Here is a 21960-nt window from a genome sequence, read left to right on the forward strand (position 1 = left end):
AACAGTGATGTCCCTTTAAGCATACTTGGGACAAAGGTTAAGTCCTATCAAACTACTTTGCTGTTTGAATTTATTTATTTATTTAAATAAAGCTTGCTTTTGGACATCTATTATTTTTAAAAGGGGTTAAAGCATTGGGAAAAGTGTAAATGGTCATTGCTTCAACAAAACAGCAACATGTTTGCTATGGAAAACACATAAAATGACAGGAAATGGCTTAATGGGGGAGGTGTTCAATTTTAAGGCTTCTGTTGACAGAAGTTGATGAGTGAAAATATTGCATTCAATAAGGAGCGTGGAATTTTGATGCAGCCTAGAGGGATAGCTTTGTACTATGGTGGTCTAAATTGGGGTTTTACATTAATGTAACCAATCAAAACCCTTGTTAAAGCTAGAGTCAAAAGGGAAGACTGAGCAAAAGCACCACAAAGTTTATCTTTTGCTCATCTGGAAGAGTTTATTTTAAAAACAGAACATTGTTTGCTGCTGTTGAAATGAAAGTGTGAGAGTTGCAGCTTTCTTCTGATGCCATCTGGCAGACGATTTAATGGTGTGTGGTATTCACTAATCCAAATAACCCTGTGTGTGGTAACCATTGTCTCTTTACTGATCATGCAGCTGGGTTGATTGAACTTTAGAGGGCTCATGCAAGTCTATCAATGGTGGGACTGTAGATAATTTAAAATGAGCACAGTATTAAGGAAATGTATATGATACAAAACATGCATGCCAAATTCATGGTGTTTTTATTAAGAATCCTCCCTTTTATTGACCTTAATTCGGATTGTTATATGCAGTGCAGTTGTAGCCGTGTTGGTCCCAGGATATTCATAAAAAATATTACCTCACCCACCTCGTCTGTCTGATGTCAGATCAACATTTTGCCTCAATTCTGTGGTCTTGATTCACCACATAAATTCTAGTTCTATGCAGGTTACTTCATTGAAATCAATACCAATACCAGCATAACCTTGGAATAACAGAATCATGTATGGGACTTAGTGCTGACCATTCAAAAGGCTTTCTCCTTTAGATTTGTTTAATATTTTTGTTAATAATATAGTTGAATTTCTAACTGTTGTCCTCTGTGTGAGTTAGTTCTTTTTCAATTTTAAGGCCAGTTTAAAATTCATGAAAGCACCACATTCTTTGATTAACCCTGGAAATAAAAGTCACGCATAGAATTATATTATAAGGACAGGAAAGGAGTTACAGATATACATAAATGTATATGCACTGGAGAGAACGTGGTACAATTGAATCCAAGAATGCAAAAGAGAAGGTGTCAAAAAATACACATGAGAGGGTCTCAGCTACATGTCATGGAATAAAATTCAGAGATTCTTCAGAATAAATATTTTGGGCAGGATTTGTCTCTCACCAATTTTACAGCAGTGAAACTTCACTGACTTCAGAGCAATTTCTCCTGATTGAGTCTAGCCGTCACCTTCAGCCCCCAACTAAAACCCCTCCAATGCATTATTAAGGATCTACAACCTATCCTGAAGGACGACCCATCACTCTCTCAAATCTTGGGAGACAGGCCAGTCCTTGCCTACAGACAGCCCCCCAACCTGAAACAAATACTCACCAGCAACCACATACCACACAACAGAACCACTAACCCAGGAACCTATCCTTGCAACAAAGCCCGTTGCCAACTATGCCCACGTATCTATTCAGGGGACACCATCACAGGGCCTAATAACATCAGCCACACTCTCAGAGGCTCGTTCACCTGCACATCTACCAATGTGATATATGCCATCATGTGCCAGCAATGCCCCTCTGCCATGTACATTGGTCAAACTGGACAGTCTCTACGTAAAAGAATAAATGGACACAAATCAGATGTCAAGAATTATAACATTCATAAACCAGTCGGAGAACACTTCAATCTCTCTGATCACGCGATTACAGACATGAAAGTTGCGATATTACAACAAAAAAACTTCAAATCCAGACTCCAGCGAGAAACTGTTGAATTGGAATTCATTTGCAAATTGGATACAATTAACTTAGGCTTGAATAGAGACTGGGAGTGGCTAAGTCATTATGCAAGAAGAAAAGGAGTGCTTGTGGCACCTTAGGGACTGGCCAATTTATTTGAGCATAGGCTTTCGGAGAGAGCTGTAGCTCACGAAGGCTTATGCTCAGGTGGATTGGTTGGTCTCTGGGGTGCTACAAGTACCCCTTTTCTTTTTGCGAATACAGACTAACACAGCTGTTATCTGAAACCTGTCATTATGCAAGGTAACCTATTTTCCCTTGTTTTTTCCTACCCCCCCCCACCCCCCCGACGTTCTTGTTAAACCCTGGATTTGTGCTAGAAATGGCCCAACTTGATTATCATACACATTGTAAGGAGAGTGATCACTTTAGATAAGCTATTACCAGCAGGAGAGTGGGGTGAGAGGAGGTATTTTTTCATGCTTTGTGTGTATAAAAAGATCTTCTACACTTTCCACAGTATGCATCTGATGAAGTGAGCTGTAGCTCACGAAAGCTTATGCTCAAATAAATTGGTTAGTCTCTAAGGTGCCACAAGTACTCCTTTTCTTTTTGTAAGTGGTTAGAGTATCCGAACCATTATTAATATCAACATACCATTATTTCTGTGTATTTCCATTTCCAAATTAAGGCCCTGCTTTTGGAATTGGATCCACTAGCACGGGCCTCGTGATGATAGAATTACACAGTTTCTCTTTTCTCTTTTAAGTCCAGGAGGGACCATTATATCATCTAGACTGACTTCCTGAATAACACAGGCAAAAGAATTTCACGCAGTTACCCTTCTGTTGAGCCGAAAAACTTGTGTTTAGCCAAAGCACATCTTCTAGAAAGCATTCAATCTAGATGTGAAGACATCAAGAGACGGAGAATCCACCCCTTCCCTTGGTACTTTGTTCCAACACCCGCACTGTTAAAAAACTGTCTTATTTCCAGTTTGAATTTGACTTTCACTTTCAGCCATTGATTCTTGTGCTTTTCTCCAGTGGACTGAAGAGCCATTTAGTTCCCAATACTTTCTCCCTGTGAAGATATTTATGCATTGTAATCATGTCACCTTTGGATCTGTGTTTTGTTGTTTTGTTTTAAATAAACTAAGCAAATGGAGCTCCTTAAATTTCTCTATGGCATTTTTCCCCCCAGCTCATGAATCATTTTTGTGGATCACCTCTAAACCCTCTCCAGAGTTTTTGATTTTTTTTTAGAAGCTGTGTGCCCCAGACTCCAGGTGTCGGTCTGTCTTATATAGAAGTAAAGTCACTTCCCTACTCCCACACTTTGTTGTCCTAAATGCTCCATGGGCCTTGCGAACCTTACTCTATTTTTTTAGCTACCAAGGGATTCTTAACAGTTCTACATTAAAAAGTTATAGATTCATAGGACTTACAAATGGAAGGAGGGAGGGAAATAAAGACAATATAATGTATATGGGAAACATTTTTTAAAAGTAGATATTACTTTGCTGTACTTTGCAATTTCCCCCTGTAAATCACATGAGACGTACACATACGGTGGGATTTTTCCAGTGGGGAAAAATGTGCTCCTAAGTCACAGAGGTGCTTTGAAAATTCATCCTGCAAGCTAAATATTTTCATTAAAACTAATCCTGATCTCTGCCTTTTACCCTAAGAATTGAGTAAGTAAGAACTGAATAATCACACAACTGGCATTAGGAAGTGGACGTTTCTGCCATCAGTTTGATTTCAAATGGGACAAGAGACAACGCAGAGGTGAGAAAAGGAAGCAAATTCATTTTCCATTCCTTTGATATCTGATTTGAATTCATTACATTCATCAGTTTAAGATCAGATCCTCCCCTGGTTGGTGCAGTGGCAGGGAGCAGAAGCACTGTTCAGTGAGCCCTACACTGTAGACCTTCCGCTGGCTGGAGGAAAGTCCCAATTTAAAATTAAACTGATGCAATGTTGAATATTGGCAAGGCTAGCATTGCTGTTAATTTTCACCTCTAGAAGCAAATGTGTTGGAAAGCATTTGAAATGGTAGCTGAGTCACAAAGCTCATTGCAGGCTCACAGTGGGGATTCATCATCGCTTTCATTAGGTTTTATTATCATCCCCTTCAGTGGCACATACAGTGTTTATTACATCACTCTGTATGATGTTTAAACATTTTATGACAAACAAATACTTCCTAGCACCTGGCTGTCTGGTTAACCTTTGTTCTGTATAGTTTGTTTTGCCACTGTAGATTTTTAATGTGCACTTCCGCATGCAAGCCAGGTGATGAGATCACATATAACTAGTGCGTCCTTGACAAATTTATTATTCTTGGTCTAATTTGATTTACAGAACTCTGACAATGAAAGGCCACTATACCAGACTCTGCTAGGGAAATGAATGTACACACAGACATCTGCAATTAATGATGCTCTACTATATTTAATGCCCTATAAGTTCAGCATTTTATCAAGACGATTGCTTAGATCGGCCTCTTTGAGCACTAATTTAGGAATTTTGGCAAAGACCACACAGAGTAATATGTATAATTTATTATACTAACAATGTTTATATTTGTTGTTTCATCAAACAATCTGCAGTGCTCAAAGAAAACAGAGGAACTCATGTATTGCTGCAGTGTAGGTCTGATCTCTGTAGCACACAGGTAATATATTTTGAAATAGAAATATGCATTGCAAAACTGTTCTCATAAGACCCTTTTATGGACTATTTCTCTCCCTCTCTTCCTTTATGTTTGTCCCTATCTCTTTTGACATTCTTTTATTCCTTCATTGTCTTTATTGTTTAAGTGAAACAAGAGAAAACACAGATTTTTATACTAGGAAAAAAGCACAAATTCTTCTCAGCTGCTGCTGTTAAAAAACGCTGAAACTCAACTGCCCCAGGTTCTTACTCACTTTTTGGAATACAAATAATGCATCATACAAAACAATGTGAACAACAGTAATGTCATATGTAAATGTGGATTTATTCTAGGCTCTCTTTTTGCAGCAGGAAACCCCGGGCTTATCAAGTAGGGGCTTTGTTGCCGAAAGAGAATTAAAATAGCACAAAGTGGTCATGTAGTTAATCTAGTAAGAGAAATGCAATTGTGTTGTTGATTTTACTTAATAATTTACTTGTCGTGCTGTTGATTTGACTTGTGCAAAGATGGAAATAAATATAACTGAAGGGCTCGATCGAGGCTTTGATGCGTGCCGTATAGCACCTATAAAGAACAGAAAAGCAAAGGGCAGAACATTGTTGTGCTACCTCAGGAGCAGACCGGGATATTGTGATTCAAGGCGTCGCAGGCTTTGTCTAGACTACACACCTTACAGCGGCACAGCTGTACAGTTGCAGTTGTGCCGCTCTAAGGTTTCCCGTGTAGCTGCTCCATGCTGGTGGGGGAGAGCTCTCCCGCCAGCGTAATGAAACCACCCCTAACAAGAGGCGGCAGCTCTGTCGGCAAGAGAGCGTCTCTTGCTGACATTGCGCTGTCCATACCGGCGCTTTTATTGGTGAAATTTTGTCAGGGGTGTGTTTTCACACCCCTGACCGACAAACATTTTACCGACAAAAGTACTAGTGTAGACGAAGTCACAATTCCCTTCCTGGTTCCCCTAATGCTCCGAGAGGGAGCAAATTTCTGGGCCCTGTACCCAGTGCAGTGTATGTTTCTCTGATGTGCCTTGCACCCCCTTATGCCCCTGTGCCACCACACTTACTAGGCCAGAGTTGAGCCCTAAAGCATTATACATTTTAGAGAAGTGTATTCACAAATTTCAACATTTCTAGTTAGCAACAGTTCCCAATTCTCATTGGAGCAGATTTTTAAAAGCATCTACAAAATGTAGGAGTATAAATCCCAATGACTTTCAATGAGATCTTTGCTCCTCAATCGTGTAAAAAAATCTCCTCTATGATTATTTGTTAATAACCAACATTGTGTTCAGTTCTGGACTGGTAGGGGGTAGACAATGAGGCCCAGTGGGTTTTTCTCTGTGTTTAAAATTCATAACATGAAATGTTGTGTCAACTGTTATAGTCAATTTCTGTGAATTATGCAATGTATGATACTGTGCTTCATTAAAATGCCACTTTTCTTGTCAATTTGCATCTAATTTACTATTTGAATCTAGGAGAATTTAGTCCTGGTTTTTGTTAACTAGATTAACTTTAAACACAGAGCTTAAATCATGTTGTTTTGGATCTTTCAGCAAGTCAAAGTGGCTGCCAATTCCCTAGAAATAAGCAAACTGACTGTTTCTTATAAGGCATACTGTTTGTTTGAAATTTGCAGTGGGGCATTACCATATGTTTGTACATAGGCTTCACTTACGGCTCTGCTTTTTGTTCATAAATTATAACATTGCTTCATTACTCCCTATGCATTGATCTCCAGTTTGATTTTAGTGTTTTAGCTAATTGGTTTCCCAGGAAAAAACAAATTTGTTTAATATCTCCCTGTCATGTTCACTTAGCTTCTTGGCAACACCATTTAGGGTTTTCTGACTTTAAAGATAACTGGCAAAGTTAAAAAAATTGAGCTTGTTTCCCTTTTCCCTCTTGGTGATGTATCAAAGTTTTTTAAATAGATACATTTAAAATATAAACATATTTTTTCTGCTTGCTTTTTATTCATTAGCAATTCAGATACTACCTAGGCTGGAAGACTCTATGAAATGGTGTAGTCACAAGAGCTTTACAAGCAAAAATTGAGCTGCAAAGAGGGTACAGAATTAGAGTAAGACTGCTTAAAATGGTGGTTGTTTTTGTTCTGGACACTTATTTAACTTCAATGATTAATTAACATTTTGAAGAAAAGAAGCCTTTAGTAAACTCTTTCACCCATTCAGCAATGTCACCTTCCTCTCCAACAAAGCCATGGGGAACCAGACTTTTTGTTCTTGATATTTCTAAGGTTAAAAAAAAAAAGGTAGAAAACAGCAGCTTTAAAATAATGATAATAATTAATAATAAAAACACATTCAGGCCCTCCTTATACATCATAAGGAATCAAAAGAGGGCAGAAGTTCAATTAAAAGAAAATTCTTTACAAGTCACCTTTCAATGTTTATGCAAAATGCCTTGGCACATAGGAATACAAGTGACGGAGGCCAGATACTGGAGGGGACTTTCCCTATTTGAGAAGTCTCCCATAGGAATACAACACTGCTCTATTTGTAATAAAATGTCTGAGCTATTATAGATTTGCCCTATTAGTAAAATTTCCCCATCTGGTTAAACTCACTATGCATGTACCCTGCTTGTTCTATCCTAGGGGACTCAAATCTGGAGCCTACTGCTGTATAAGCACTACAGTGCTGCCAGATAAGCCAGCTAGGAGCCTTCCAACAGCAAAGACCTCAGATTGGAAAAGCATCCCTATTCATCAATGGTATGTCTTCACTACAGAGCTAGCCCAGGTTATATCCTGGGTGTTGCCTCTTAACCTCTTCCGTCCATGTAGAAAAACCTCTAACGTGGGCTTGAGGGTGCTTTAAGCTAGCAGGCACAACTGAAGGTACAGGCTTGAGCTCAGACTGGTGACCTGCCTATTTTGCAGTGAAAATGAAGGCTAAACAAGTCCAGGTCCTGTTAATTCTTCGATCCTATCCCACAGTTTCACCTGGGATATACTTTTTTTCCAGTTCCTCCCCTCTGCATTTTAACGCATATCTGCCTGCTTCATTTCTGCTGCACTTCAATAGCATTTGAACAGAGAGGCTGGCCAAGAAATCCTTCTCCATACTGCTGGTTAGCTAGAAGCTGTCACAAGCTTTCTAGTAAAGCTGTGGTATGATATCAGCAAGACTCATTAGAGCACTTCTGCATAGGCGCCCTGTATAATGCCACTGCACAGAACCACCTGGGTCTGGCACAGGTAGGACTTTACAGTGGTGATGCTCCACCGATGGTAGGCTTGCCTGGACTAACTCTGCAGTGAAGGCATAGACCAAAGGACTGAAGCACACGCTTAAGACCCACTGAAATCAAGTTAAGCATACTTTCCATAATAATAAGCTTGCATAATTTGCTGAATCAAGGCACAAGCCTGTAAGAGCAGTGCTATGTTGCTTCCAGATGAAGGATGGATTTTGTGAATCTGAAACATTACATGCCTTTTATGATTTTCTACATAAAGCAAAGTATTGTAAGAAATTCGGAGTAAACAGTTTCTCCATCAAAATTTAAGACTCTTTCCTGCACACAGAAAGAGGTGTAACATATTGTGCTTTCTCCAGTGTACTACAGTGCTTCCCTGTAACAATTCAACCCTGACACAATCTATCCCTTAATCTTTTTAGAGAGTTGGAATAAATGGATTCAAAATATACTGTATTTAAAATAGCTTTGATCAACAAAGGGCACCTTTATATTTTATTTATTTATTTTTGTTTGAGGCAAAGATCCAAGAAGTCATAATTAATGAACTGTTCATTCATAGAATCATAGGACTGGAAGGGACCTTGAGAAGTGATCTAGTCCCATCCCTGAACTCATGACAGGACTAAGTATTATCTAGACCAGTGGTTCTCAAAGCCGGTCCACCACTTGTTCAGGGAAAGACCCTGGCGCGCCGGACAGGTTTGTTTACCTGCCATGTCGCGGCTCCCACTGGCCGCGGTTCACTGCTCCAGGCCAATGGGGGCTGCGGAAAGGGCGGCCAGCATGTCCCTTGGCCTGCGCTGCTTCCCGCAGCCCCCATTGGCCTGGAGTGGCGAACCGCAGCCAGTGGGAGCCGCGATCAGCCGAATCTGAGGACGCGGCAGGTAAACAAACTGGTTCGGCACACCAGGGGCTTTCCCTGAACAAGTGTCGGACCGGCTTTGAGAACCACTGATCCAGACCATCCCTGACAGGTGTTTGTCTAACCCGCTTTTAAACATCTCCAATGAGGGAGTTTCTACAACTTTCCAAGACAATTTATTCCAATGCTTAACCACCCTGACAGGAAGTTTTTCCTAATATCCAACCCTAAAGCACCCTTGCTGCAATTTAAGCTCATTGCTTCTTGTCCTATCCTCAGAAGTTGAGGAGAACAATTTTTCTCCCTACTCCTTGTAACAACCTTTTATATACTTGAAAATTGTTATCATGTCCCCCCTCAGTCTTCTCTTCCCCAGACTAAACAAACCCAATTTTTTCAATTGTCCCTCATGGGTCATGTTTTCTAGATCTTTAATCATTTTTATTGCTCTTCTCTAGACTTTTCTCCAGTTTGTCCACATCTTTCCTGAAATGTGATGCCCAGAACTGTCACCATTCTCCAGTTGAGGCCTAATCAGAATGGAATAGTTCAGAAGAATTACTTCTTGTGTCTTGCTTACAACAACTCCCAGAATGATGTTTGTCTTTTTTGCAACAGTGTTATACTGTTCACTCATATTTAGCTTGTGATCCACTATGACCCCCAAATCCCTTTCTGCAGTGCTCCTTCATTGGCAGTCATTTCCCATGTATGGTGTGCAACTGATTTGTTCTTCCTAAGTGGAGTACTTTGCATTTGTCCTTATTGAATTTCATCCTATTTATTTGAGACCATTTCTCCAGTTTGTCCAGATCATTTTAAATTTTAATCCCATCCTCCAAAGCACTTGCAACCTCTTCCAGCTTGGTATCGTCTTCAAACTTTATAAGTTTACTCTCTATGCCATTATCTAAATCATTGATGAAGATATTGAACAGAACCAGACCCAGAACTGATCCCTGCAGGACCCCACTTGATATGCCTTCCAGCTTGACTGTGAACCACTGATAACTACTCTCTGGGAACGGTTTTCCAACCAGTTATGCAACCACCTTATAGTAGCTCCATCTAGATTGTATTTCCCTAGAAGGTCATGCGAGACAGTCATGTGAGACAATATCAAAAGCCTTACTAAAGTCAAGATACTAAAGTAATTGATCTCTCTTTTTATGTTTAAATGCAAAGTCTTTAGGAGACACTGGAAAATTTCAATTACAAAGTATGTTTGCTTTTCAGCAGGTAAAGCAAGTATTCCAAATGACAATTCAGCAATGGTAACTATTCAGCCATAGAGCAATTCCAAATGACTCTCAGTTGTGTTTTCCAAGAAAAAGGATAGAATTGTAGCAATGATGAACAAAGTAGCATATGTTGCATGGTTGATATTTTAATTAATGAAGGGGTTTTTTTTATTTGTAGGGTGACTGAGTAAAAGGTGAAGTGACCTTGCCAGATCTGTCTGAAATGTACACAGTAGCTTCTAATTGGCTCCTAGAGTGATTATAAAGCCAGAATGCTTGTTTTTTGCCAAACATCCTTCTCATTCATATGTCATTTCTGGAACAGGTGCTAGGTAACACACGATTATTCCTTTTAAATAGATCATTAAAAAGTGTTTTCTCAAGCAGACTGTTGAAATAAGTCAGATAATTTGTAGTTTCTCTGTCAGCACAACTTAATTTAAAAGCCTCCTGTGTAATAACCATAACTTTCAATTGTTTATCAGGATGGTTTCAATAAGCAGTATGTAACATAGACCAGTGCCCAGCATAACCAGTTGGTTCAGTGCCAGAATGGTATCATCTTTCATTGGTGTTAGAGAAATAGCACAAACAATGATGTCTGAGTTATGTCACAGTACTATGATCAAAAGAAACGTATTCCTTAAATATTATAATAAGCCCAGTGATTTCTTCTGAAACAGAATGATTTTAATTCACAAACATCTGCTTGAAAGTCCAAGGAGATTAGAAATGTCCAGTTATGAAAACATACTAATTAAAGACTCTAAATACTTAGAATAGTTCTTGGGCTATGTAAGTTGGTCCAACTGATAACACAACTTGACATGTTTCATATTATTTCAACTTCTTTTATTTGAACAAGGGAATAGATAAACAAAAGGAAAAGATCCCGTTGTTTTTTAAATTTTATAAAAATATAACCCGAACAGAGGTCAGACTTCAAATGTACAGTCCATATGGCTTGGCTGACACAAAGTAGCTATAAGGATAATATCATTTTGTATGCACAATGGATTTTAGCTCCATCTCAACACAGTGTAATAGAGCAATAGAAAGCAAATGTAAACCAAACTGCCTCCTTATCCACTGTTTTTGATGTTTCTAGAGCTGCGTCATTTGGAGAAGCTTAAACTATTGCACAGAAAACATAGCTTCCTTGTATTTTGGTGTTACATCTGAAGGACTGCTAATTAACATTTTCAAAAAATAGTTATCTTCTAACTCATCTAAAAGGTTGGGACTGACTATATTATATTTAGCTGTCTGTCTGTTACTGGATGGCACTATTATAGATAGCCTTGCAAGTTCTGTTTAACTGGCTGCATGTACCTTAGAGAATGCCTTTTGATAGCTGTGGTGCAATTATTTTGGGGCAACTATCATTTAACAAGTAAACCCTGTTTGCTGCTGTACTCCTGAATGAATCATTTCTTAGATGCAGCTTTTGCCTACACAATAAACAGATACAAACAAAATAAATCACCTGGGGCCAAAACACTGCATAACTTATTATGTCTACTACATAACTGCATTTTCAGTTAGACACCTTCTTCTTCTTTACTTCCTTTCCTAAACTGTGGTATGCAGGTGCTTTGCACTGTTTAATTGTTGCTTCCTTCCATCTGCTCCTTTTCAGTAATGGGTGAAGTGAATTCTGTATATACTGGGCCACATTCTGCAGTCATTACTTAGGTGCAGTTCCCCAATTCCCTTTGACTTCAATGGAGAATCAAGAGGAGCTATGTTTGTATATCTGGTACCAGGATGTAACCTGTCATTTATAAATCACTTTGGAAAGAAAGGCGCTATGCAAATGTAAAGATGTTAATATTAATACTGAATTAAATTAAAGCTAATGATCACTTGCACTACATGCTGTGAAGTAATTAGAGGTGAGTCCAAACTGCAAAGTTTGCCTGCCAATCTGCATTTCCCTAAAAATTCAGGACCAATGGGGTTTGATTCAGCCCATTGTAGTGCTACCAGGCCAGTGGCAATGTTTAGATCATGGTGCAAACCTCTCCAAAGTTCAGTGGTGTTTGGTCATGATGTTTGATTCAAGCCCATCTCCAAAAAAAAAAAAAAAAAAGAAGTGATATAAGTTTTAGTCAATGTATGTCTGGAACAGACAATGGATTTCAGCTCCATCTCAGCACAGTGCAGTAGTGGAATGGAAAGAGTCATAACAAAACTTCTCCTTATCCACTGTTATTGATGTCTCAAATGGAGCTGAGTCATTTGGAGAAGCATAAACTGCTGCCCAAACTCACTGTAAAGGATGGTGCAGAAGCTAAGAATTAAATTGTCAGAAGCCTTTCCTGCATTGAGCCAGTAGGAACCATGAGGAGTAAATCTCTGATAGCAGTTACTCTTTCAAAGATAACAAGTGACTCATGATTATACCGCACGGATAGTATGGGGCTAAGGGTTAGGGGTAGTGTATAAATAAAATTAATAATAGAGCACAGAGCTGGAAGACAGGAGATCTGGGTTTTGTTCCTTACTCTCCCATTGATTTGCTTAGACACAGCTTCCCCATATCTCAGTTTACACCATCTGTGACATGGGGATAATACTGCTTATCTAACAACCGGTGAATGTGTGGGGCTCAATTAACTGAGAAATGTTTATAGAGCATTTGGAAATTCTCTACTGAAGGACACTGTGGTGGTTCTAATTTTTGCTCTTATTATGGCAAAGGTGGGCAAACTACAGCCCGCGGACCGGATCCGTCCCGCCAGCCATTTTAATCTGGTCCTTGAGCTCCTGCTGGAGAGCGGGGTCTGGGGCTTGCCCCACTCCAGCCGGGGAGCAGAGTCGGGGGCTGCTCCACATGGCTCCCGGAAGCTGCGGCATGTCCCCCCTCTGGCGCCTATATGTAGGGGCAGCCAGGAAGCTCCGCTCTGCACGCTGCTCCCACGCCAAGCACCACCCCTGCTGCTCCCATTGGCCAGGAACGGCACCTCTGCATAGGAGCCGGAGAAGGGACAAGCTGCTGTTTTCAGGAGTCACTTGAGGTAAGCACCACTTGGAGCCTGCACCTCTGAGCCTCCCCCCCGTGCCCCAACCCCCTGCCCCAGCCCTGATCCGCCTCCTGCCCTCCAAACCCCTCGATCCCAGCTCAGAGCATCCTCCTGTACCCCAAACCCCTCTTCCCCAGCCCCATCCCAGAGCCCACACCCCCAGCTGGAGCCTGCACCCCTTCCCACACCCCAACCCCATGCCCCAGCCCTGATCCCCCTCCCACCCTCCGAACCCCTCAGTCCCGTAGACAAAGCCAACTACACATAGGTTATCTTCCTAAGTAACTGGCTACAGGGGCTTGATTGCCATGGTTCAACTCTCAGGACACGAGGTCTAATAATATTAAAGTACCATTGTTTGGCTTGTGATAGAGAGGAAGGATGGGGGTGTGTTGTGGTTAGGGCATGAGCCTATGACATGGGAGACTTTGCTTGAAATCCCTTCTTTACCACAGACTTCTTCTTTGCCCTTGAACATAGCTTCTCTGTGGCTCAGTTTCCCATCTGTAAAGTGAGGGTAATAGCACTTCCTTACCTCATAGGAGTATTCTGAGAATAAATACATTAAAGATTGTGACATGCTGCTGTAATGGGGGCCATATTAGTACCTTTGCTAGATATAAAAATGAGCAATACCATCACATCACAATATTATATGGCTGCTACGTAGAGCTCTTCCAAGTCTGATGCACCCAAAAGTGGAAGTGACTCTTTTAATTTATTCAAGAAATGCTGAGTATTTCTAGGAACACTAAAGTGACTGAAATTGGTTCTGGACAGCAGAAAAGCAAAATCTGCATATGTGACTACATTAATTGTGCTCAGTCACCAAAGAGCAAGGCTTCAGGATCAGATAAAATCCTCATTCTACTTGGTTTTATAGTTTGGCAGATGAAGAGTTTGCAGCCATCTTCAGTCAAATATCAATCCTTCCTCACCGATCAGGCCATCAGTAGGCACTAATTGATCCTACATAGGAAGGCCAAAGCCCTTCTTTCCCCTGTGGACAGGGCTCAGGAGACCTGGTCGACTTCCTCTCCATTCCAGACATGAGCAACCCACAGCAGCTCAATTACTCAAAAATGGTGGAATTGACTCCCCTGAGGTGAAGCTCATTTGCATAGGAGGCAGTTTTTCTTAGGGGTTGGCCCACATCTGTGGAATTCACTCCTGTGGGAACTAAAAATGACCACAGAGCTCACCACTTTCCAGTCCAAATGCAAAACTCATTTCTTCTTCTTTGCTTTCCTGAACCATCACACATAGCGCATCAGTTTTGTTAATATTGAATTAAAAACAGCATGCATGTCCCCCCTTGTGATGGAGAAATGGGGAGAAAACATTACTTAACTGATATTAGCCACCTTGCTTATTTTTACCTTGGATGACATTCACATGCCATTGCAATAGGTAAATTATAAGAACGTCAATAGAATATAATAATAATACCCAACTGTTATGTGTCAATCTCAAAGTGCTCTGTAAAGTATCATAATTACCCTCATATAGCGAGGGAAACCTAACGCTCCAAGATACTGGCCCAAGGTCATACTGTAGACCAGTGGCAGAAGTTTCAGAGTCCCAGTCCCGTGCATTAGGCATTGAGCCACAGTGTCTCTCTTAGCATAGTTAACATGAGCCATGTTCTAATTAATTTAAAATTCAGTCAATATCGTTTCTTTTCTGGTGTCAATAGAGCCTTCCTCCCACACACATATTATTTTCAATTGCACCATCAGCTGAAAGGGCCCAGAACTTTATTTTTAAAGTAGTGCTCTTTTCTTGAAGTGGTTTCAGGTTTTCCCAGCAGGCAGTTGAAAACTGGCCATTTCCCTGACCCCAATCTTCCCTTTCTGTTGGCTGGCATGATGGGCAGAAAGCCCTCTGACAATTGATTAGGGGCATCTGAGCAGTTCCCTGCTCAAGACTCATCTTGAAAGGACCAGCTCTTAGTACATGTTAGACAACAAAAAGTCCTGGAAGTGAAGTCAAGGAGCAAAACAAAGAATCAGATAGAAAAGTTCCCTGTCAACAAAACTATATATGAGCATGTCTCTGTAAACATTGTACTGGGTAGACTGACACAACCAGCCAGTTTCTTCAGTGCAATCCCATTAAATCACACAGATATAAGTCAGAAAAGAATTTGACCCAATACCTGTGACTTAATGTATAGTTTAGTGGTTAGAACAAGAAACTAGGAATTGAGTTTGTATTCCTAATACTGTTGTCTGACTGCTCTATGCCTTAATTTACCCATATGTAAAACAGGGAGAGTAATACCTACTTCCCAGGGATGGTCTCAAGATTAAATAATTTATGTAAAGCCCGTGGGGGATCTTTGGATGAAAGGTGTTAAGTTAGAGCCAAGTATTATAATTAGTTGTAGTGGTTGAAGTAGTTACTCTCCAGCATGTACCAGATGTGTGTGATAATACTGTGGTAAATATTCATAGATTCCAAACTGCCATTATCTAGTCTCATCACCTGTATCAGGCACCATCACAAAATGGAAGCTCATAGTCTAGAATCTTCCTAAGAAACATACTGTGTAAGTAACTTCTCTGCTTATTTCATTAAATCCTCATAGACCAACACTGTAAAAGGGACAAGATTTCAGAGACTGGTTTTTATGACGATAGTAGTCTTTCACTTCTGGAGACCTGTGTTCATATTTGTCTTAGTTCACTTGTGAAAATACATGTGCAGATCTCAGTTCAGTTCCAAGATGATATTATTTGTCCATGGCATAAAACCAATATAGAGTATGGTACAACTCAGCACAAATGGGAACTTTTTGCTCAGGTGTACTGCATGACAGAAACAGCATGACTGATTCACATTAGCTCAACTGTATGGGTAAGCTTGCACTGAGGATGACTGAACTAAGTCCAGGACTAAGATTCACCCAACAGTTCTGGTGAGAGACAGAGATTACTGGGCCTAATTATCTGCCAGTGCAATAGGCTGCAACTCTATTGAAGTCCATGGAATGGTGCCAGTTTATGCTGGAGAGAAATGTAGCCCATTATCTTGCAAATAGAAATCTCTCTTGGTAAAACACCTACCACAGAATGGAAAATCATAAATGAATACATGGCTCAGAGGAACTTTAGTTAATATTACATAGTGTCCTGTGAACTATTGGGTTCATGCTATAGAACTGTTAAGTGAGCTGGAACTGTTCTATCCCTACTGCATCACACATGAAACACCCTGTAATATGTATAGAAGCACCTGCAAGATATAAATAATATTACAACCAAGCTCTGAAATAATAATATAAAATTCATTTTATTAAAATTGAAAATGTCTTCACCTCCCGTCTGCCTGTGAAAGAGGAAAATTTTACATATACTGAAACAAAACCAAAGTAGAAAATGTTTAGAGAACCAAGCAATCTGATTGGTCAGACATCACAAATTGCTAATAATAATAAGCTCCAAATATTATATGCCAAACAGCTGCAGAGCCTCTTAAATGTAATTCCTGCCTTCTTGGAGGACACGGCAAGGGGGGAATTGAAACGTTTGCCAAACCTCACCACAAAATGTAGGCAGACATTTTTCTTCAAATCCATCATTGTCACCCTTGATAAAGCCTTCCACAAATATCGTGGCATGGAGGAATGCTGTGAATTAGTGCAAGCAATGAAGCCAGCAGCAGTGAAGCCAGTAGATACAAAAGACAAACACAGACCAGATACTCTAGTAAACAAAGCCATTCGTAACCAGAAAGTGATGCATGCAGAATTTATTGCACATAATCAGATATTTCTTGCTTCCCTATGACAAGGTTGTGCTCAGCTTGTTCCATTGCAATACACCACCTGCTATAACAATGTGTAAAATTCTAAGAACGGTAATTTGGAAAATTCACATGAATGTTAAATATATATATATATATATATATTGAAGTTGTTTGCTCTTATAAGTCCTTTCCTAGCTCTTATACTTTACAGGGCAGATATTAAAATTTCAAATTAATATTTTTAAGACTCATGGAAAGTTTTAGTTCTTAATGTGGAGTATTCAGTCTCCATGTGGTGCCAATGTCCCAACTTTGCAGATAGTGCAAATGTATTTCACCCACAGCACTGGGTATCCCATAATAAGGCAGCTACATTCCCAGGACATGGTTAGCCTTTCTTCTAAGAATCTCAAAACACTACACAAAGCAGAGTGATTAATTATTATTTGTTTTGCACCAACTATCTGTTCAACACTGGTTTTATGGAAAAGTAAAAGCAGTCCCTGCCTTCCAAAACCCAGGAAGGAGCCTGTACACCTTGCGACTTGTGAGGTGCACCTAATGCACACACTGCGATGAATCACTATATTCTGGAACAGTTCTCCCTCCACTCTGATCACCCTTTTGGAATTCTTTGATCCCCTCTCTCTCCATCTGATATCCGAGAATGACCAAGAAAAACTGGAGGCCCATCATACTAGTAGCAGCTGGGACTAATTCATAACATGCAATCTGGCAGTGCTCCTGGATATGATAGCTTCTTGATAGATTTCTACCAATACCTTTCTGAAACAGTTGCCTCCCTTTTACTGCACATTTAATATGTCTCTAGGAAGGGATGGTCTATCTTCCACAATGTAAACCATGCTATCTTATTACTGCTAAAGCCCAGATCTGTATGCCAGAAACCACCCAATATTCTTGATCAATGCTGACTAATATATTGGCAAAAATATGTACAGAGACTGGGGAGAGCTCTCCCTGGGGAGGAAGGATGGTCTTGTGTTAAGGCATGCAACTGGGATGTGGCTCTGCCACAAAATTCCTGTCTGGTGTTGGGCAAGTCACTTAAATCTGCCTGTGCCTCAGTTTCCCCATTTGTATACTAGAGATAATGATACTGTCCTACCTTTGCTGGTATTGTGAGGATAATTTTACTAAGGCTTATGTGGCACTCAGACACTACAGTGAAGATGGACATAGAAGCATGTGAATGGATTGGTGGGTACAGTCAGATTGGATTCTTTAAACACAGATACAGAATGTGCCAATCTCTGACCATAAATCTAGGATGAAATCCTGGCCCCACTGAAGTCAGTGGAAGTTTTGCCAGGAGAGGGTCAGGCGTTCGCCTCTGATATCCATCTCTTGAGACTTCCAGCACTTATAGCAGCCAACATCTCTTCAAGTAATGAGGAAGATTTTGATAGCGTGGGCCAAGAGTACCTGTTTTCACACGCATGGTTTTGAATGATTTTCCTGAGTCAGCTAACTTGACAGAGAGGTGTTGGCCACTACCCACGTGAATAACCTTACCTCTAGCCAGTTCACTCCCATCCAGGGCACAAAGTAAGAGTTCCCTTCTCTGCACTCGTTTGATGCTGCTCTTGAATCATGAGCAATCAGCGTTTGTCAACATATGTGGGATTAAGAAGATAGACAATGATCATAAATGATTGTTGTAGGCTGCTGATGCTTTCCTATTGTTTTCCCAGCCAAAATCCTCCATCCCTCATCTTTGGAACACTGTGAATTACAAATGTAAGCAACTGTTGTGTTTAACTCCAGTTGGGAGTCATGGCATATTTCCTGAGCCAGAGTGTACCTAAACTATCTATTGCTGGGCACAATATAAAATAATCTGAAAAAGGAAAGCACACACCCTGCAGTTTAAAGTCTAGGTGAATACTCAAATGAATGACCTGCCATGATTACTGTCCACCCCCAACTCCCTCCCAGTCTACACACTCCAAGTTTACTTTATTATAGTCACTGGTTTTGGGGGGAGAGGCTAAATTGTCCATCTCCAAGCCATACTTGCTGACAGCTAAGGGTAAGACTTACCAGCCCCTAAAATGTAATATAAATAGTTTACATTCTAGCAGGACCTTCACTGGAACCAGGAGTTGGTCAAAGACATCAGGCTGGGTATTTATAGAACAGGAATTGATTAATCCTGTCCCACTGTGGTCTGCATATTGCTGTCACACCCCTGTCAGCTCTGTTGCTATCTATGCCACCAGAAAGATCTGGGCAGAGCTAGGCAGGCTCATAAAGTCCCATCCACACTGCATGCAGACACATTTCTATTTGGTAAACCAGATCTCATAGATCGAATGCCTGTGACGTGATAGAAGTGGATGCAGAGAGGCATTCTCACACTTACCCAGCTTTGTACTAATTACATTGTTAGGTCATTTTGAGACCTTGTTATGTTATGCTAGTAGAACCATAATTCTGGCAATACTATAATAATACTTACTACGGGCATCTACTTACTAATATGGTCAGCCTACGATTCCCACAAAGAGCCTGCTTTGTTAGCCTTCCCTATGGGATTGATATCAATACAGAGACATGCCTTTTCCATCTTCACTTTCATTAGGAATGCAGGCACCTTCAAAACCCATATGAATCGGAGACTTCCAGTTTACAATCTCAAATGGATTATGATTTTGGATTGTCTTTAACACAAGATGCTCGCAAGGCCTTTGGAAGAGACTCATCCATCAGAAAATACTGTTGCTCCTCCATCAGTCCCATTACAGTGGGAGCACTTAAAACATTGCTCTGTTACCATGGCTAACGGTGTCTATTCATCTACTAACACTGTAAAATATTCTTTGAGCTAAGTGAAAGAATAGCTCAGTGGTTTGAGCATTGGCCTGCTAAACCCAGGGTTGTGAGTTCAATCCTTGAGGAGGCCGTTTGAGATCTGGGGCAAAAATTGGGGATGGATCCTGCTTTGAGCAGTGGGTTGGACTAGATGACCTCCTGAGGTCCCTTCCAACCCAGGTATTCTATGATTCTATGAAATGCTGCTTCCTCACTCTGTCATTCTCTCCAATCCCTGCTATTCCACTTATGTGCACCAGGTGGCAGCACTCTTGCAATTGATGGATATTCTCCATGGACATCCATCTGTCTCCATATTAGCACATCCAATACACTTGACCTTTCATATCACTCGGGGTTGGATTGGTTTCTATAATACCCGGAGTATTGATCTGCTGTATTCCTTGTGGGGGCTCTTGTTGAGGACAGGGCTTATATGTATATAAAGCTTACACTTGGGGAAAGTTGGTTACTGTTATTCCTTAGACACAATTTATCCAGTCACTCCCTCCACTCCAGCATCCTAACACATTCATAATTGCTCATTATAGTTGCTCATTAATATTACTAAGCATATGAATTATACACGCAGAGCACTTTATTGGCAAAAGCCCTTCCGGTTTCTCCTGCTAATGAATCACTGGGAGGTGAATTCTGAATGGAAAACCCGAGTCCCAGCCTAGCCATTTCACGTGGTCAGTCAGCAGCGAGGTACTGGGACACTGAAGAATCATAATCTAGAGGTGGATGCTATTTTCCAAATGTCAAGTTTTCAGTTAGAACTTTAATCTAAAAATCAATTTTGGGTAACTGTGAAAAATGTTGAGGAACATTCTGTTGCCATTTTGGAGAAGCTTCTACTGGCTACAGAAATGGTTGTATCTTTTAAACAATCGAAATATTTCCTCAAAATGTTCATTTTAAAAAAAAGGTATAACATTTCTGAAAATCCCATGAAAATGTTACTCTTTCCCCAAAGCTCCACTCCTCTGTATGCTGGTTAATAGGGGCTTTGTAAGTAAAAGGCTGTTGGTTCCTACCTCTGCCTAAAGTGAGGCTCAGCTCTCTATGGCTTCTTGTTGTTGTTTTCTTTAAGAAAACCCTGGTTCAAACTCCCAGTACATTACACTGGGGTGGGCAAATGTTCTACACAGAGCACTCTGTGTGCCTTAAAGTGGCGGGATGCTGTATTTTGTTTGTTTCCTGGGCTCCTCACCTTCTAGGACCACTTTTTCTGTTATATTCCATTACAGCCTGGGCTATATTCATATTATTAATTATTTGTATTGTGGTACCGTCTTGCAGCTCCAGTCATGGGCCACAGAAAAAGACAGTCCCAATGCTGTTTTCTCATTTATACAGGATAAGGTTTCACCTCACAATGATTTTCAATATAGATTGCCTGCAACTGACTCCATTCATGGATTAGAGGACAAAAGGTTATAAAATTCAGTTTCCTATTCAAGGGATCTATAACAGGGCAGCCTGTTGCTTTAATGGCCAGGGGGCCTTGGACCAACCCACCTTGTTCAATCAGCCCCATCTGTGCCATAATTAACTGCCTGGGGGGCTAGACTAATGTTAGCACAGTGAACACCTGGGCCTCAGAAAAAGGGTTGAGAGAGCCCAGTTAAGAGGAAGCTGTGACAAAATTAGAGGGAGCAGGCTTGGCTCCTGTGGGAGGCCCTGAGGAAGGGACAGCAGGAAGCAGCAAGGTTGCTGGGATGCAAGGCAGGCAGGGAACCTGCTAGGAAGACCTGGACTCCAGGGAAAGTAGCCTGGGAGGCACTGCTCAGCACAAGGAGAACAGAACTCTGGAGGCCCAGGAGTAAGGGGTGAAGAGCAAGGGAATTCAGCGTAGTCCAAGAGGGGCAGTGAATGGTGACCTGGCTGGCATTACTGTAGCAAGGCCCCAGAGGGCCTTGATGCAATAATAGCTGAGAGACTTCCTTCCTAACTCCAAAATCTAAAATTGTGCTAACCTTTGCTGTCTGGGAAAATCAGAACATGCCCATTGTATCCATAGATACCTGAGCAGGGGCTGCCCCTCCCTCACCTTGCAACCTGCCCCTGGCCTCTACAACCTGCTGGATTAGGGGACCTACTTCTCATCCTTTGTACCTATTATTGTGTATGTGGTAATCATTACCTATCTGACTTGTAGATATTTGATTATAAATTCAATAGTAAAATTCATAGTTTAATATTGACCTCAACTAGCTTTAAAAATAGATGTTTCTTGTTGGAATTTTGCAAGCACACCAATGTTAACACCACTACTCCTCTACAAAAATGCTATGGGTCTTTCAATGTTCAAGAGTAGTGGCTCCTAGCATTATACTAGGTTACTGAGTCAATATTTACTCAGAGTTACTGTTGCCACCACT

At 40.7% G+C, this 21960-nt stretch overlaps 1 long non-coding RNA gene across 2 annotated transcripts; it reads left to right on the forward strand.

Moving 5' to 3' along the window:
• Positions 1-2049: 2049 nt before the first annotated feature.
• LOC122464914 lies at positions 2050-21426 on the forward strand. 2 transcript variants are annotated; one of them, XR_006289349.1, is made up of 3 exons: positions 2050-2253; positions 11071-11076; positions 21415-21426. It is a non-coding gene; the product is annotated as an uncharacterized LOC122464914 (long non-coding RNA). The 2 variants fall into 2 exon arrangements; XR_006289350.1 differs by lacking the exons at positions 11071-11076; positions 21415-21426 and adding exons at positions 11856-11861; positions 18120-18131.
• Positions 21427-21960: the final 534 nt, after the last annotated feature.

This window comes from Chelonia mydas, chromosome 3 (genome assembly GCF_015237465.2).
Source record: "Chelonia mydas isolate rCheMyd1 chromosome 3, rCheMyd1.pri.v2, whole genome shotgun sequence".
In the NCBI taxonomy this organism is placed as follows: domain Eukaryota; kingdom Metazoa; phylum Chordata; order Testudines; family Cheloniidae; genus Chelonia; species Chelonia mydas.